Source organism: Grampus griseus (genome assembly GCF_964374135.1).
Source record: "Grampus griseus genome assembly, chromosome: 16".
NCBI lineage: Eukaryota > Metazoa > Chordata > Mammalia > Artiodactyla > Delphinidae > Grampus > Grampus griseus.
The window spans coordinates 55,956,575-55,976,977 of record NC_139010.1 but is presented as its reverse complement, the minus strand read 5'-3'; the positions used below and the strand labels follow the sequence as shown (position 1 = coordinate 55,976,977).

The window sequence follows — 20,403 nt, the reverse complement described above, 5'->3', positions numbered from 1 at the left end:
AAATATCATTGAAAAGAAATTTTTCTTCAAAAATTAAAATTTTGGCCACATTATTAACTTCAGTTGGTCAACATACACTTTCGTTTTAGGCCCGAGTATTCCTGTTAAATAATCACTGGCTCATAGATCCACAACACCGAAAAAAATTCAGACACACTGTATTACAAGTCTTGGTTTAGCAATACTTAGAGAAATTACAGTTTTAAATGGTTTCTCAGCTTGACCAATTGGCTGGACTCTATAATTCTGCAAACAGTGATGCAGGAATCCTCCTAACCCTTTGGGGCATGGAGGAATAGAGATCAATAATTTCACATTTCGGATACACTGAAAGATGAATGACAAGCAATTCCTAACTCCTAGCCTCTAAATGAGGACATAGATGTGAGATTACATTGCAAACCATAAGGCCCTGTCAATGCAAGATAGTAGTATTGTCGCTTCTCAAGCCCCACCTTCTCCTAGACCTTCAATAAACATTCACAGTAATGCACAGGAAGCCAATTCTATGTTCAAGAACACTTTTCAACCATTTCCGCAAATTATCTAGGACAGAGTTTAATCAGGATAGCGGGGAAGGCAGAAAAAGGATGATACTAGATTGAGGACAGGCTAAGGGCAATTTCTGCCTAGACAGTCAAGTGTTTTCAAGAGCTGATTTGTACTTCTGGACGTCGGGATTTTTACTAAGCCCATGCAGTTGGTGTGTCCCAGTTTTCTGGAGCTTTATACAACCTCTCAATCTCTCTCTCTCTCTCCCGCCTAATTCCTTAGAAGACTATTACCTGACTCTTTATGCAACACAGCAAAGTACCAAAGGCAGCTTAATAAATGTGTGCTGAACAGATGCTGTTTGATAATATCTTCCAGCTAATTATTTTTTCTTCAATCTTTGACTTTATCTCCCAGTCATGAAGTGCCTCTATAGGAAGGTGTACCCTAGACAGCCTACATCGGCCTCCTCCCTCCCTACCCTCTTCTGGCCTCTGAAGCCGTGTGGTTTTAGTGGAAAGAGCACAGATTGTGGAATATGAAAAACCTGTGTTCTTCTTGTAGCTCTGACATTTACTAGCTATAGGATCTCAGGCAAATTACTTAACCTCTCTGAACCTTGGTTTCCTTATCTGTAAGCTGGAACTGAGTATCAATATTTCAAAGGATTGCTGTGAGATATTAGCTTACATAAAGCACAAAAGAGCAGGTGCTCAATTTTACTTTCCCTGTTCCTGACTCATGCAGATTTTTAAGACCAAGTGGTGAATAACGCTGAAACATGTCTAAATACAAAACAAAATAACACCAAGAAACTATTAATCCAATCTGTTATTTAAATTTTTTGCAAGAAAAAAGGTTACACTGTGTTTTTATTTTTTGCAAGAAAAAGGTTTTTGCAAGAAAAAAGGTTACACTGTGTTTTTATTTTCACAACTAGCAAGAGAGCAGTTTTCTTTAGTGATGCCATGGGTATCTGAAAAGGTCTAGACTACAGATTAGAAAAACTAGAAATGTCTTAGAAAATGCCTACACCTCACTGATCACTGAATTGTGAATAAACCAAGAAAAAAGATGATTATAGAAGCATTATAACAGATGCGCGGGTACGCTGAACATGTACATGCTGGCTATGGGGCCAACATCTAACAAAGAGACGGAAAGACCAAGAGCAACTGGAAAAAAACCTCACTGAACAGGATACTTATGATACGTATATTTTTCTGTCTGTATACTGTCCTTCGGTAAAAAGTTTTAGAAAGGAAATATCTGGAAGGTCAACAGGAAGAAGTTCCTCCCTTCCTTTAGAGCGGGGGAGACACCAGTGACACTCTTGGGTGAGTGACTGCAAAGTCATTTCCAATTCTCGGAGTCAATGAGATATACATGGGAACTTAACAAACTCCTCCTACAGCTGCAGACTTTGTAGCTCACGGGGAAGTCAGGAGGTCCCTGCTGAAGGGACCCCTTCCAGGAGGTCCCTTGTGTCCATGTCCATCACGTGTTACTAACAACATAATATGTGTCACAGGATATAGTACTGGGAGACAGTAGAGAGTAGTCTACCCTTTACTAGTTGTGTGACCTTGGCCAAAACACTGAACTATTTTGGGTCTTAGTGGAGCACCTGTCCCATCTACCACTTAGGATTGCTACAAAAGAAAACCTACAAAGTTTACACAAATACTGGTTACCATTACTGTCAGCCAATCCCATTAAACATGCTTCAATAACTCAGAGACCAGGAATGTATATTAATACTTTTTACAATCCCCCAAAGAGGATTTTCTAGATAATGAAAGTTTACCCTTCAAGTACCAAACATTTAAAAATTTAAGTATTTTTGATGGAAGTTTTAAAAAAATTATATCCTCCTCTGAACACAATTTATTCTTTCTTAATGACTCAGAGTCATTACCATGTACACTATTATTGAAGCTTGGCTATTATTTTTATTATACTGAACTGAAATATATTGATAGTTTTGGGGGCTACTCAATTAAGTAAATCTACTGCCTAAACACAAAGAAGTCACAGTGGCAGTCTGCATTTTATTAAAAATCTGTCTGCATTTTATTAAAAATCTTTCTTCTTATTGGCCTCCAAATAGCAGCTGTGTTTAGGAGTCCCACTTTTACCTTTAGCTGAGTACTTTTGCTCACTAGCTGAGAAGCCAAATCTCAAGTGCTAGACTGGTACTTTAAGTGAAAGTAAACAAGCTCTGAATGAAGGCTTGGGGAAGAGTTTTATGAGTAAACCACATGGATCTTCTGACAACAACTTCAACTGCTCAGAGCCCTTTATTTCTGTTTTTGGTTCTTGGATGTGTTCCTGATATTTCTGAGACAGGCGGCTACAAATAAGTGAGATATTACTGCCTTTTCAATGCATCAAATACACTCTATGTATATTTTAGCAATACAAGAAAAGAGAAAAAAGGTTGACAAAGATCTATGAGAAGGATTAAGAAATGTCATGGCATCTTATTGTAGAAAAGACTAAAGAGAGAAATAAATGGTTCTCCCCAATTCAAGAAGTGCACTCATGTGAAAATGTCTGGACACTGCTTCATGGCTGTGAAGCCATGGCTGTGCTCTGGAAGCAGGCTTTGGTGTCTGAAGTTAACAACACGTCTTGAGATTCATGAAATCAAGGTGTGTGCCCAATAAAAGTACAGAGAGCTCTGAAGAAAAACTGAGGAAGCACTTTCTTCTAAAGCGATGCTCACAGAGAGTAAAAAACTGAATAATGATTAATCCTTGGCTGATACCTAACTTCCTTTATGGTTATGAAACTTGGATTTGCTGCTGTCCCACATGTTTCAATAATTTAATAGTGATTGAATATTTTAGTCACCCCCAAACTAATGTAAGGTCTTCCAAAGGGCCATGCCATCAGCTCTGAAGCAATGATTGTGACAATATGGCTAGTCCCCAAGGACAAAACAGTCAACCAACCACCAGTAGGTATTATCTATTTCACAGCATCATGGCAAGGGGAAGTGGTGTCTTCACAACTAAGGCATACTGAAGAAACACTGTTAGTACCACTGAACTCTAACCTGGAACAATGCAGTACAGCATTTGGAGGCTGAAAAACAGCATCACAGAAGTGGACACAGACTACACCAGCCTTAAAACGCATTTATAGCAGTGGTTTGGGGAAGCTCAGGAGATGAAAAGATTAAAACTGAAAATGGCAACCTTGCTTGAAAGAAAGAGAAATCAACAAAGGGTCGTTTTGTGTGTATTTTCCCGGTAAAAAGGATCAGGGACAATGAACTGGTGAACCACAGGTCACCAGAGCAAGCAGTAGGGTGCTCTTTATCAGTTACATCCTTGGCCACCTCAAAGCTATCAACCTGGAGTGACTATATCATTTCCTGAAATCCTAAGCTATAGTGGTTTGTAAAATTCTTTGGCAATGATCAGGGGTTTTGTATATTTACCCTATAATTTGTATCTTTTACTGACTTAATTTGTCTTGTGTTTGTCTTAGCTTTCCAAGTAGATGTAAGCTACTTGAGTGTAGGTAGGGGCCACATTTCATGTTTTTCTGTTTCCTCTTAGCAAAAAAGAGGGGGAGGGAAAGGGAGCATCAGTGATGCTTCCTGAGTTTGCTTCTTGGATTTTCTTCCTAGGTAGCACCATTTACTGAGATAGGAACACAGGCAACGAAGCTGGCAGCTGGTGATTGTTGGGGTATATGTATCTGAAGAGTTCTGTGCACATTGAGTTGAAATTTTTATAAGATGCTGAATCTGAGATATCTGGTAGGCAACTGGACACACAGGTATGAGCCCACTAGTAGCTTCACTTGAATATGAGAACCTTCACATTAATACTAACCTTTGTCCAAGTATCATTAAATGGGCCCTGTTATAATAGCTAACTTTATAACTATAGTAATAAAATTACTTTTGACTGTGCTTCTAAATTACCCAGCTTCCTACCTTATTTGATTTTCTCTGGAAGTTTTTTCAGTAAGACCTATGTTTAGATGAATTTTAATTTCGTATCATTCAACTACTTAATTTCAAAAATTAACATCAACCTTTTTAAAGTTTCATTCTATTACTTTTTTCATGTTTTAAGAAAATGGGTGCTAGCCAGCTTTGCCTGAGTTTTAAACAGCTGGTCTTTCTTTGGCTTCTAGTTATTCAATTCTTCCCATAGCCTTAGGCCTTTAATAGAGCCTAAATACAACATTTGTCCTGATTTACTCTCAGACAGTAAGTAGGGAAACCAAAGAGGGGTGAGCTTCTGTCCTACAGACTACTCACTCCTACAGATCACACTTAGGTCAACTCGACCTGAGAAGCACTGTTTTATTTTTAGTTCAGTGATTATAGTTGGCATCACATTTGACTATATTAGATTTTTACAAGAACGGTAATTCATCACAGATTTTGAAATCACTTGTTTGAGTTCACGTTTCTTCCGCTCAGTAACAGGACACTCTCTAATAGTTAAAGTCAATTGTTTATCAGTCAGAAATACTTCACCACCACCACTGAAGAGCAGTAAAAGCTTAGGGACTGGTAAATGGGAGGAAGGGCTACAGAAGAAGGAAACTACCTGGATTAGTTCTGTTTCTCTCCTTGGTGAAAAGTGGCCTATGTGACCTTGACCGATTTGTCTTTCTATCCCCAATTCAATGCCTAATTCTTAAGGGTGTGGTAAAAGGATAAGATAATATTCATAAAAAACTTTGAAAGGCACAGTTTAAGAATGATGTGTTGTTTCACAACCCTATCTTTAATGATTTACTCAATGATGTTTTTCTAGATCAGAGGTTAGACGTAGCTGAACTCGCCTACTTTGTCAATACCGCCGAAATACTTAAATCTCCAAAGGAAAACATTCCTGTGGTTAATATAAATGGTGGATGGTCAATGCCTATGTTCTCTTAGGGTAAGAGATCAAATAGAAAAGAGATTTGGTAGAGAGCTGAAATGACAATTTTTTAAGAGTCTAGAATGTGGGACGGATGGATTCAGGTAGTCTCTCACTATCTGCTCTGTAACTACCAATCATCAATGCAACATCATTGATGACCAAAATATATTCTTTTTGACTGAAAAAGATCAACAGAGAGAGTGAATGATGTTTGGATGAGAGCTAATCTTAGAAGGAGGGAAAGATAATCCCAGGAAAACAGAAGGGGAGAGAAAGCTTGAGACAATACTTTAGACAGAGTGGACCAAATAGTTAAGAGTTATAAATTAATTTAGCTTGATTCTCTTTAAATACAGGAAAACATAAAAATGCATTGTTTGCCCTGCTTAAAGGCAGTAAGAGTTGTAATTTTTACCAGATAATAATCTGAAATTATGTTCCCTAATTCCTTACTTCTGGTCCTTTAAGCACAGAAAATATAAGTATGTTCAAGGGTCTGGATAAGTCTGCTGACAAGTCCTCACTCTTCACTGGGAAATGCATCTACCCTTGGCTATTTCACATCTCTGTATCTTTCATACCTGGATACAGGAATACTCTAAGGGCTGTGACAAAACTGTGAGTGTGTGTGTAGTGGAGAAGACAAGCATGGGGTATGGAGGTTTTTCTTCACTGTCTAAAAGGCCATGTATAGTTGTATGTGTAAAGTACTGAACAATCAAGTTTTCTTTCCCTAGAACTGAACTAGGAGAAACAGTAAAAGGGTAGGCAAATGTAACATAGAAAAGTGAGAAATAAAGTTCTTAAGATCACAGAATAAAAGTGGCCTCTTAAAATCAGACAGCTTAACACCTGATTTCCAGGTGGCTGAAAAGCTAATTATCTAAATTTGGATTTAGATAGAATTTAGATGGATTTAGACAGAAAAAGATTTCAAAGTTGGGGTTAAGGAGAGATCAGAATTGTGGGTGATGGTGAGATGGGGGTGGGTTCCAAACCCAAGATGTACCTGTAACTCTTCACCCTGTAAGAGTCCTCAGTGAGCCACTCTTGCTGATGGCAACATGGCATCTTGCTTAGGTGTGGAGTGGAAGAATAGTCGAGAACTACTTCTTTAAAACAAAAGACATGGGCTTCCCTGGTGGCGCAGTGGTTGAGAGTCCACCTGGTGGTGCAGGGGACACGGATTCGTGCCCTGGTCTGGGAGGATCCCACATGCCGCGGAGCGGCTGGGCCCGTGAGCCATGGCCGCTGAGCCTGCGCGTCCAGAGCCTGTGCTCCGCAACGGGAGAGGCCACAACAGTGAGAGGCCCGCGTACCGCAAAAAAAAAAAAAAACAAAAGACATGCAATCCCTTTGTGATAACTTTCTAAGTTTACTGTGTTCTTAACTAAGTTCAGTAAAAACAGGGCAGAACAAAGGTTCAAAAAATTATGAATTAATACTAAACTGGGGGAAAGGAGAAGTGCTTCAGAGGGTGCTTACTGGACATGAAGCCGTAATTTGCTAGCTTTTCTGTACCTCATGGTTTAATAAAAGGCTATTATTTAGAGTAGATCTAAATATGATAGAAGCAGTTTAAGGCTTGTATATTGTATCTTCTGTTTCTCATAAGTTTAGCTAGATTGTCAAATTTATTAAATTACAATAAAAAATATAATTATCAAGGAGATCCTTATGTTCACTCTTTAACGCATTTTCACCCTATAGCAAAGGTACCTGGGAAGCCGAAATATAATCAGAAAGTTACTTGGTGAGTCAGAAGTCAGAGCAAGGGGTCATTAAACACAACAGTCCAATGTTTCCATCTCCTCTCTAGGAATGTAATAGGCTCACAAAACAGACACTTCTGTCAAACTATTTACTTCTGAAAAAATTTTTTCCCCTCTATCAAACTGATTTTTGCTTCTATCATCCCAGGTAAGACTATGCATGCACGACCATATTACATTACATTTGGTGTTAATTAATGTAAACAGAAGGAGGGAGGGTTCAGAGGCAGTGAAAGGGGATTTTGGACTGGATGGTGTAAAGTTTAAAGATGACAGTTCCTGGAAGTGGGGGAAGAAATATCCCTAAATGATATAACTAAATACTGATTTGATGAGAACACAAATCTAAATTATTTATCTAATGAGTATTATAACTAAGAATTCTTAGAAAACACTTTGCAATAGACTTTAGAAAATACTACAGTAATTTCAGACAAAGAGGACAGACCTCTGCTCATGGTTGATTTGAAACTGCAAAAGTGTCTGTCCCTAGACCTAGACTCACTGAATTACTGAAACCAGATTAAAGAGCCATCTGATCTTAAAGGCACAGCTGACATTTTAGGTCAGGATACATGAGAGCTCATGACAAGTCAGTGAGTCTAGTCTATTTCCTTTTTTGTTTTTGTATCTGTCAAGTAGGGGTTTAAAATCTATGTTGTTCTTTGGGGGAAATTGCTCTTCAATTCCCTTTAAATGACCAGGACGATGATAGACTAAAAAAATACCACTGTTTAGGCAGGATATAGAGGCGCTCACTTCCCCAAGTGAGAGAAAATGTACCATATCATGATGCTCTCTTCAAGGGGGTAAAGGGAAAGAAACATTTGTCAAGGCCCAGCAGTGGCCAAGGACTGTGCACAGTTTCCCTGGAGTGCAACTGACAGGAGTCAGTCCACACAAGATTTCCACTACAAGAGGAATATATTTCTTTTGTAGTAATAATAATGACGATAATAATGATAACCTCAAAAACCCACACTACCACTTTGCAGGGCACTGTGTATGCAGATGGAGACCTAAAGGAGGCATGGGGAGCTGACACCAACAAACAGAAACCAAAAGAACATTTAAGAGTTCACATGACAGATCTCTGCAACACAAATGTTTTTCCCTCTCAAGAAATAAAGTGGTATGCTTTTTGACATATATTCCTAGTTTCTTTTTGGGTGAAAGGAAACTAGCAGATTACATAAATATCCAAATAAGCAGTTATCTAATAGTGTCCTGAGTCTTTTGTGATTTTTATGGGATCTTCTATACCTTTTCTCACGTTCTCTTGAGGTTCTAAATCTCCACTCTTGAAACCATACAAATTTGTGCCATAATCCTTAAAAGTGGCAAATTCTTCTTTTGTTGTCATATAATAAATCACTTAAAATTGACACAATGACAGCACTCCTAACTATTGTATTAACTAATTATTTAAGGGACCTAGACCACTTTGTAAAATGTAAAAGGACTTAAAATTTAAAATGATTCCTAAGGTAATTTATACAAGATTTAATGTTATTTCTCACGTGTTCACCTCATGAATGTTAGAGGAGGTATATATACTTTAGAATTTAAAGTACAGTAAGAAAACTATTTTTATGTCTACCATTCTCTCTGGGGTGCTCTTGGAATTAACGGTCCTTTTATAACCATCCCTTATCCCACCTCTCTCTGGAAACACTCAAGGCTACTGTTGGAGATGTACTGGAGTGAGGGGAACTAAGCAGAATCATCTGTATATTTGAGATTTATTTAGGAATATTGGAAGACAAAATATAAGCAAATGTATATGCATATGTACACACACAGGCACAAATACTCAACTTAGGTACTTACTCTACCTCAATCCTTATCCTTAGTTTCACCACTTCTCTTGCTTCCAATATACTATCCAGTTCACCTATACTGATTCGACTTCCCTTGGAGAACACTATATTCTAAGCTCCCTGTCACTATTTCTCCTCTTCATTTTACAGTTTGCTGCACATTACCCAGAACTGCCATCTTCCTAGAGCCCAAATATGATCTCGTCACTTTTTCTGCATAAAATTTCAGTCAATTTCCCACTGCTCACAGTCCATCCTCTTTTAGCACCTTCTCCCTGTGGGCCGTGTTCTTTCTTTCTCACTATACTCTCATGGTTTGTGTCTATCTTTTATAAATAGCGCTTATGCTGCACGGTAACAGCTGACGTGGCTACCCCCTCCATTGGATTGTGAACCTTTCCATAGGTCCAGGACTTTGGCCTTTTTAACGTTGTAGCTTCACTGCCTAAAAACTGGGGCTTAGTACATCTCAGGCATAAGTAAGTGATGAATAAACTAACCAAATAAATTACTATGTAGTGAAAATAATTTTCCCAAGACACTTTTCAAGGGAACTGAAAAGGGCAGAGGTAACATTTTGACACATAATCAGAAGGGAAGAGAAAAAGCTTTCAAAGAAAATGAATTCAAATCAAGGAGGCAGGGAAAGGAAGGGAATTTTGAAGGTCAGACAGTAAGAGTGTAGGCTCCGAACTGTAAGCACACAGGAGGTTGCTGGCACCAAAAAAACAAGTATGAAAAGGTATGGTTTACATAATGGCTTTCAGAAGCCATTAGAATTTCTGACTGCAACCAAGAACAAGAAACACTTCTTACAAAGTAACTCAGTACACACATCACATCCTAGTTTGTATGCGTATGACAACACATAAGATTCAACAAAATACTTATCCGTATTATATGCTATGTACTCTGATTCTTTTTTCTTTTTAATTTCTTTTTAAAATGTTGGTTAGAACCCCCTGAACTGATCTTATAACTTACTAGTAAGATATAACTGGCTGATTAAGTTTGCAGAGCTGGTCTACACAGACTCACCAATTCCTGGCATCTCACGAGAGTCTGCTACCCTCGTTATTTTCTTCTTAGTCCATCTCTATCTAGCTAAAATTATACTACTAGGTTTTCCTGGGGAAAATGTCTCAAGTCATTTTAATAGACGCTGAAATGAACACCTCTAAACTGTGCTAGCTATGATCTGATTTATCTGTTTGAAATGCACAGAACTCCCATTTGGTAAGAGCGTAATTAGAATCTCATTAAACAGGCAGTAGAGTCCCCAGATTCTTTCACTGGAAAACTAAAGGTTTGATGATCAAACACATAAGCACACACACATCCCCACCTAGATCTTACATTGTGTTATACAAACTACCACCACATAAAAAGAAAAATCTACAGATTCGAAGCATGTAAAATTTCAACCTTGAAAATACAAAAAACTCTATACAGTGGAAAGGAAAATAAATTCTATAAATTCTTCTACTTTCCAAACAACTTTTATTCCACTTAATCTTTGAAAAGAAATAAAGAATGACTGATAATTTTGATAATATTCCTCTCAAACAGGACCAAGAAATCAGAAAAGCAGCATTCCAGGTTTCAATTATAGTTCCAACATTTCTCCATCTCTCATTTTACAGTTAAAACAAGATTGGCTGCCCAATATCCCAGTCTAATATAAACTCATCTGCCTCACTTTCCAAGTTCTAATCAATATAAACAGCTTCCTCCACAACTTTCAATGGGATTTTCTCACTCTCCTTACCTCTCATACTAAATTAACTCCTGCCAGGTGCTTTCACTCCTAGTTTTCATTTATTGAGCACTTGCAAAGAGCCTGGCATAGTGCTAAGTATTTTACATACAGAATCTCATTTAAGCCTCACAGCAAATCTATGAGTTGGGTCGCATAAACCCCTTTCACACATAAGAAAACTAAGGCTCAGAAAGATTCAATAACTTGTCCAAGACCATGTACTAAGAAAGTAGAAGGGCTGGGATTTTAAGCCAGGCCCATCAAATTCTATCTCTTAAACTTGGGATATTCTCTACTCTTCTCTCTATGCCCTACCTATTCACCTCTTCCAGTACTGAGTCAATAATACTGATTTCTATTTAACAATGAAGTTTTAAATGCCTCAAATGTAATTTCTTTAGTGGGAATTTCATAATTAAATACAGATTTAATTCTCTTCCTAAAAAGCAATGTAAGTTTATTCAAGAATAAAATTAGTTGATTTAATTAATAGCTAAGATTTAATTAGTTAAAAGTGAATCTAAAAGAAAAATATTAGATTAAATCCCTCATTCTAAGTTGAGTCAAGAGTGCCAAAGTGGTATAAGTATAAAGATAAGTATAATGGTTTGGAATCATGAGTATTAAGGGCAACTCATTATGTGAGGAGGGCGGGCAAGTCCCTTAAAGACCCCAAGTTCCTTATTTTTCATTTTAAAAATGAAAGATTAGGATGGGACCAACAGTGTTTAATCAGTGGGTTAATAAACCCACTATGGTCACAACAATGTGAATATACTTAACACTACTAAACCATACACTTAAAAACCTTTAAGTCTGTAAATTTTATGTCTTTTGACACAATTAGAAAGAGATCTGTTGAATAAACAAACTTTAAAAATGCAAACAAAACAAAAAAACCTGTTACAATTTGAAAATACATAACATGTTCAAGCCTCACTCTTATAAACTGACCCAGGCATCTGTATTGTTAAAAGATTGATTTTCATTGAGTATATCCAATGATCCCCAGAACTCTCTGTGCTCTAACATTCAAAGCAGAACTAGCCTGCACACAATCAGAACAGAAACTATGAATAACATACTTTAAAATTAATCAGAAAAAGTAACTGCTCAATCTAATTTTTGCAAAAGCACTGTCACATTCATACAATTCATAACAAAAACTTAACAAAATGGATCTGCTTTAAATAAAAGGCATCATTTTCCTTTAGAAAATGCTGCAAAGACCTAAGGTTTATAAGAACTTATTATTTAATAAAGGGTTGCTACTGTATTTCTCAATGTTTGAACAGATATAATTGGTGTATTTGTCACACATTTAAATAGACAGTTGCATTTTTAACAGACGCAGAGTTGAAATGGGGCCTAAAAGGCATTCAGGACAACGCTCACTTTACAGACGAAAAAAACAAGTGATCTTTCTAGTACACCAAGTTGCAAGAAATTTATATTACCAAATAATCCCTTATCACTCCAAACTGCTGATCAAATAAAAGTGGGCAAGAAAAGTACAATGAACATTTTAAAACTACCAGTCAATAAACAACAGTATTCTTACACGCCTATAAAAAGCTCCAGGCTCAATAAGATTTCATACTTATGAATTTTGATATACTTTTGCTTACTTCCACGCTGAACTCCAACCAAATCATGACTTAAACTATTCATTATATACCTATCAATCTTTTAAAATGTTCTGAGAACATTTCTTTTCCACTAACCTCTGAAAACAAGCCTGTCTACTCCACTTGTAAATGCAGTTTGATACACTAGCCACTTCCCCCTAAACAGCAAAAAGTCCAACAACTTATAAGGTGAATATGATGACTAAAATTCTGTGTTAAAATGCTTACCATTTGGAAGCAAATAATGATAAAGTGGATACTCTGAATACAAGAACAGTTATCTCTTAATGTTACTTAATAAATAAATACTTTGTTAAAAAAAGGTTTTCACTCATATCAGCTACAAAATCTAACAACATATGACTTGGGTGTATGTTTTTACATTTGAATACAAGTGTCTGGTGAGAGGAGTTCACAGTCCTTGAGGAAAAAATAACAACTCCACAACTCAGAAAGCAGATACCATTTTCCATTTTTTCCACTCCATTTCCCTTATGCAGTTTCCCTGATTCCCAAGAGTTCCTGAATTAATTCCAAAGTATCAGCAGAATCAGAGAAGAAAATTTTGGATTAGAAGAAATAAGTCCTTTTTAAAAATCAGGTCATAACTGAAGAGCTAAGTATCAACATGAAGATAGGATCACTAAAATAAATTCATTGATGAGATGCTAGATTATAATCCTACTACAACTGACCTGGCCACCAGTCTAAAATGGATAATGACAAGAAACACATAGTTATAGCTTTATACAAAGAAATAATAATTAGGTTTCTATAAAAATATTCTATAGACACATGGCATAACTGAGTAAGGGGAACAAGTGAAGCAAGGAAACAAGCCTGTAGTACCAGCAAGATTTCCGATTTTATAAACATCAGGCCAAAAGGCACAAAGTGTTAGCTAGGCAGCCAAAGAAATGAGACCAAAAAAATTAACTGAAAGATAATCTAGACCAACTACCAACAATAACATCATTAAAAAATACAAAATTCCATTAGAAATGACTGCAAATCACTTCAACCAACCTATATTACATGAATATCATGAGCTTGAAAAAGGAGCTTTCTAAAACATTTTGCTTATCATTTCTGATCTTTATCACTGTAAAGCTGTTTTTATCAGTTGTTTATCAACTTTAACAACTTTATCAGTTGTTCCTTCCTAACCACTTTACAACAGAAATCACTTTGTAATACAAAACTTTTTTTACACCCCGTTTCTAAAACCCACAATATAGATGCTGAGCAACATATATGCTGTTATTTGTCTGGTAAAAGGAAATACCAGCATTCTCCCAAGAATCTGAATTACTATAATAACCTTAATTGAATTGACAGCGCTTTCACACTTCTGCCTCAAGAGCAAACAAAAATGAGTAAATCATTATTCTTTTTGGCAAGTAATCCCAGAATAAAGTTTTACTCTAAGAAAATTATGAAAAATTAAGTTCAGCAAGCAGGTATTATGAAAACGTGAATGTATCTTGTTTAGCTGATAATATTTAAAGTGAATAATCCAATGAAGAAAGCTGAGGTAGGGGGAGTATCAAATTAGTAGAGAGACAGGGTTACAAGGCAGTACCGAATCCAAATACTGAAGCACAATTTTGAAGCATCAACTTCTAGTTATCTAAGGGATTTCATCTGGAAATAATTTATCACAAAAAATTACAAGCTTTGATTACCAAGTGCATTTACAGTGCACGTTGAAATCTTACCCCTTTTGTGGATTTGTAAAAAAAGCATCATAATCTTAAGAAGTAGAAACCAAGCTTTTAAAACAGTTTTCACAACAAAATTTATTAGAAGAATAGTGGTTTTGAAAAGTCTAGCATCCAGTGAGAACTACCATACACAACATTACAGCTGGGAATGTTTCTCCAAAATGTCATGGTCAAATAATACAATGGAACCATTAAATCTTACACATGCACGAAAGAACTAGCGCGTTTGACATAGAATGCAAAAAAAAGGGGACCACATGGATTAAAATTTTAAGTACTCATCACATACATTAAGACACAGCTTATTTTTAGTCCAGTCAAAAATCAGAACTGCATTAAAAAATTAATGTAGTGCAATCAAACCAAAAAACTTAAATTGTGATCATAAGTGCTCTACTACATAAATGTTGATCATAGCAAGGAACAAAGTTCAAATCACACAGTACAAAAAAAATCTGTAAATAAATATAAACTACAGTACAAGAGAAATATTAAATTATACAATTCCGTCAAACTGTAAACAGTATATTGAAATGAGGTCCATAAGAGTAAAGGGGGTTCCTGTTTTGTTGCATGACACTTGAACTTCTAGAAATCTGAAAGATGCCATTTTCCGTATCTTCAAAGGCTATGGGTTTTATATATGGAGAATTCCTTTTAGATGTAAGATATCAAATACTAAAGCAGAGGAATAATCTATTTTGTTAACCACAGACAGTACTGCAGAAAACAAAAGGAGTTTTAAAGAATAAAGACCTCTAACAGACAAGTCTTAACATTAGAGATGCAAAGGGCTAAAACACTGGAATTAGAACTTCACATCAGAAGAAACTTGTCATTGAGGACTTCTAGGCTACAAAATATACTGACAGAATTGTCTGCTGATATGTAGTCCTAGACCTCTGCTAATTTTTTTGACATTTACATACTCATGTTACAACACCAACTTTGGCAGAATCACTACTAATAAAATCAGAGCACTCCTGGCCCAACGGTTCCATCACAGTGGCCAGTGCACAGAATTCTCTAAAGACATTGCATAAACTAGAATGTAGAGGTCAGACACCCAAGGACCAGTGCTTGAATTTAGTAGTAGTATGGTGAAGAAGCAAGAGCCACATTGAGGAAGAACTGCATCTGTTATAGCTTACAGAAGCAGCAAGGAATGTCGTTTAATTGTGCTGGCTATTAGTGGCATTTAAAAATATATAGTTTAACTGTGTATGTGTATGTGTTGCATGTGCTGGCTATACATTTATGCACATTTTGTCTTTTTAAATACACTGTTAACAGGAACCCCCATATTATCTGCTCAGTAGTAATAACTGAATATATAGAATGCCACTATAAGAGTGTGAGGCACCGTGTGCTGGAGAGTTATATGCAGCTTTAAAATCTGTTTGGCTGAGTTATACCTGGATACCTGAACTGAGTTTTTAAGTTGACATTCATCAAGGATGTGCTACCAGCACGTCAAAATAAAAGCAAAACAGAAAAATACAAGTCACTGTTAGGTTTAAGAATAGCATCAAAGTACCTGAATTGAGTGAGAATAGTGTGTAAACTGTCCCTGAGGGTTTTTAAACAGTGTGTACAAGTTGGATTCCTAAGAACATTAGCTATATTTAACAGTGTGGACTGATAAAATACCAATGTTTGACAGTTTAAAGTGGAGGTTATAAAGAATTATACGCAAACACTCCGAATGTATAGTTTATATGTTTCTTCTCAAAGCAGCAACAAGCTGCTGTAAAGTATACATCCCATCAGAACAAGCAACATGTGGGAGTCAGATAAAGGTTTCTATCTTAGTCTGGTTTCCTGACAGCACAGCATATCAATATCCAATGACTATATCTTTCCTAGATCAGAATGTAACTATAATTTTGACTAGCAATATAGGATTAGACTTTTAATCAAACACTTTGCTATTACATACTAAAATTCCTTAAACTTACTAATGCTGGTATACTAACCTAGTTAATTATCCCCCCCTTCATTTTAGAAATATACCCTTCCACAACTTAAAAACATTAAGATCCATTTTCAGTCCTCTGATGTAAAAAGCATGTCAGTGAATTAATATTAAAAATTTACACAGTAAAAAGGCCTGAATTTCAGCCAAAGATTCTAAATACTGCTCATTCCCTGAAGACTTAAAGGGAGAGAGAATCCCTACCCATTTTCCTAGTGATTTATTTTTCTAAAACTGTCTGACACAATTTTTCATTTTGGGGAACTTCCCCCTCACCTCCTCTCAAATTCCAAATTCTTAGCCTGAAATGCTTAATGAAATGGGGAAAATGAGGCAATCACTTGGAACTGCTTGAAAGGTACAAAATGTTATTGTCTTTTTAAAAAATAAGACAAGAATTATTCATATAAATGTGATCTGACCCCATATTATGTAGTATGTTTTATATTTTTAAATAATCACCCTAAAACTTACAGTACCTAAGACTCTGAAGATAAATTAAGACTTTAGTGTTGTAACAGAAAAAGTGCTGAATTATCCCTTTTCTAGTACTTTAAACATTTCAGACAAGTGCTTTCCTAGTGACAGTAAAGTTTACTATATACCCTTCCACCAAGCAGGAAACAAAGTCACCTGGATGAAACAAAAGACTTTTAGGAGTGTAGCACCGGGTATTTACCAAATAACAGATGTTGTTCAACTCATTCTGAGGGGCTAAAAATATTGTAGATTGAAATTCTATTTGGCTATTGTATGTTAAAAATCCCTGCCCTACTGTGTCAGTGTCCTGTGTCCAACCCTCCCACCCCCCTCCCCCAGTCCCCTTACACACTATCCACTGAGAATCTAATCTCTAAAGAGATTATTTTAAAATTTATGTTTTCAGGACATACCTGAGAAAGGGTGCAATTATGCAGAACAAGGAACCCAAGACTGCACTAATACTGGTTACAGGTTCATAAATTCTTTCCCAAGACAAATCTAAAAAGTCTAAGAGGTATGGATCTTCAAATATGTCTTACTGCTTTAGATTTTTTTGGTATGTGTGTAGGGTCATTTCCAGTGTTGAAAAGATCATCTTGAGCCTGTTCAATGACAGTTCAAGATGGGGTAAAGAGTTTAATTCCATATTCAAACAATAAAGATTAAATATTATGATTATAATATTTGCTACATCCAATAAATTTATCATTAACTAAAAGTGCTTGCTTTTCGGCTTTTATTGATATAGCTATAAATGAACTGGAAACCTTAAAATTACCCTCCTAATAGTTGCAGAATTAACTCATATTTTATTGTCAAGCCAATATTAATTTGCCTTTATTCTCACTTTTCAAACACTCTAAAAGATTTTTCTGACTATCAAATGAAGGTGGCCCAACTTTACCATGTTATCTATCCTGCAACTCATTTTTAGTATTGTAGGGCAGAATCTTTAGCTTTTCCTGATCTACATACTTTCCCCATCCTACTTCCCAACTCCCTCCTCCAATCTCCTTCATAACACTTAGGGCACACAGCTACAGGGATAATGTCTGCTTCTTTAAAAGGCAACTGGGAGTTTATTTGGGAATAAGAGACAGAGAATATGCAAAGAATTTCCTCTATTTTCCCTTCAGTCACCATGTTCACAAATCCTACTTAAGTCTCAAGGACAGAATGTATCCAAAAAAAACCTAAGAAGACTTTGGAGGTCTGCATTCCTTGTACCACGATTATACTTTTTTCCTTTTCAGTAGAGCTTGAAAGCAATTAGATTAAAAAAAAATCCCTATATAGCTTAATAAAGTTTCCAAATGGGCTGTTTGGTTAAAGCCATTAAGTTTAATAACACTGGCTTGACCGTAGTATTAATGAAGACCTAATTATAATGGAAAGGTAACAAGGAAAACAATCTTTGATATCTTCATGAAGGTCAAAATTTAACCTGTAAATTTTAATGTCTCCTATAAAAGACTAAGTGGAACAATTCAGTCTATTGCCATATTCCATCACCAATGACAGCAACCTGAATATATACATATCAGAAAAGGATGGTTCACATGAAAACAACCTCTGGCATTTAGTTAAAGAAAGAATAATTTCAAAAGCAAAAATATGTAGCTTGAAAATTAAATCTACAGGGATAATAGCTGTTAAGAAAATGACACTGAGCTGTCATATCTGCTGTAACTACTCAAAATAATTTCAGGTTCTGACATTGGGCTGCCTCAATAATTTGTTTTATAAAAATAACTGAATCCAAGCTTCACTATTGTGGGTCAATGAAATATAAGAGACTCACAAAGGCTTAGAACCCAGCCTCGCACCATGTGCTTACTTGGGGGCAGGGGGAGAACACATAGCTCACTAGCAGCTCCAAGGCTGCTATGTACTGCCTAATGACAGAAGGTAGTTATGATATGGGCCTTTGCAGGTAGTCATTTTTAGTTTAATTTAGAGTTCTCTCCAGAAAATTGGGAACTAAACTTCTCATTGTGCCTTACTGTTTTACTATCTGATCCCATATAGCTCATCTTATATATAGCTCAGGTAAAATGTTGGGGAATGGAAATGCCAACTGGTTGAGGTAATGGTTTATATAAGATAACCAGAGTTCTAAAAGCACTTCAATATTGTAAAGTAAAAGTGTACCAAATAAAGCTAATACACACTTCACACTTGTTGAGCTTGCTCACCAGAACTGAACAGTAATTAACTTCACTTAAGGACCCCTATTATCACACAAAGCCTTACTCATATCCATGATCTGCTGCAGCAAAGGTTTATCAAGCAACATCTAAACTTCAGAATAACAACAAACTTAACATTAAAAAGTATTATACACAAATATAAATTATTTTTCCTGAAAGAGAGACCTTGTCCTTCACGGTATTTGGGGAACAGAATAAAGTGTATAGCTCATCACAAACACAGTTCAGTCACCTGTAAGCCTACTAAACAAAAGTAATATACTACATTACTGTCAAGCTTGATGACTGTTTCAAAAGTGAGAAAGCTAATGATAAAAATACCAACTAGATATCCTTCCACGGAATTAGTGTTTTTGATTTTATAGTGCCATAGCTTATCTACTCTACATCTATGTTCTCTCATAAAAAAATGTAGGAGTTGATTTTAAATACATTATCTCCTAATATTATTTTGAGTCATATCATAGAGTTGTAGTAATGTCATCATCTGCCTACTGAAAAATGAAAGGAGAAAAGGCTTTTGTGACAAAGATAGCTGTGAACTATACTTTCCCATACCATAAAAATGGTCAGCTGTTGTTTGGGCCATGCAAAACTCTGATTAGCAGAAATTAAGCATGCGAATAGACCAATCTCTATTACACATTTATGAGGATGTTCCCAAACTAGAATATCTACACTGAAAGTGCCAATACAGAATAGTGGCAAATCAAGAGGGAAACCAAATATTACGGGATCACTGCGGCACCAAGACTGACATGACAGCCAGCCACGTGATGAGCCACATCCAAGAAACACATGGTATAATGGAACTCTGAACACAAAATTTAACATTAAAAGTGCACCTGAATATTACAAACTAACTTTACAAAACCTACAATAAGGTAAAATATATATCTTTTGAAATATTCAGCAGCTTTCTGTATTTTTTTTAATTTTTTTTTTTTTTTTTGGAGAGGCTCATGAAATTTAAAAGGGACCACTATCTAATTTCAACCATGCTTCACAAAACAATAATGGCTATTTTATATTGCAGTTACCAGTGTAATGCAATTAGTGCTTTAAAATAATCTACACTCAAAAAGAAAGAGAGAGACCGACCGACCTTTGGAGGAAATATTCAAAAGCTTCTTGGAAAAGAAAATTTACCTGAATATCAAGTCATGACTGATCTCAAGTGTAATGTTTAAAAGCTTCACAGACATGAATATTACAATCTTCAGGTCTCAGGACTTTTAATCTGAGAAAGTTTAGAGTTTGGTTTGTTTTTTAAATTCACTTTCTAACCAAAACAAATAATAGAAGTACTCAAATTTTCACTATTTACAACTCAGCCTACAATCTGAAATGACACAATACAAGTTCTCTTATTTAAACTGCAGCATTAAAGGGTAGGCACACCATTCTTCTGCTGCTCGATTGTCATCCACTGAAACACACATAGAAAATATTTATGTTAGTAAAATGATCACTCCATGTACACTACAATGACAAAATTTACATAACTCAACTCATACATCACTTTAGAGACTACCACATAGGATTAAAACCTCTCTGAACAGTAAAACTCTACAAAAGTTGAACTTTTAGGGCCAGATTTTTAAATGGGCCTTTAATGATGCCTTTCTGAGGGGATAAAAAC

General features: G+C 36.0%; 1 protein-coding gene across 1 annotated transcript in view; it reads right to left on the bottom strand.

Moving 5' to 3' along the window:
* LCOR (ligand dependent nuclear receptor corepressor) overlaps positions 1-20,403 on the bottom strand; it is a 125,968-nt gene that overhangs the window by 5,067 nt on the left and 100,498 nt on the right. The window lies entirely within an intron of this gene.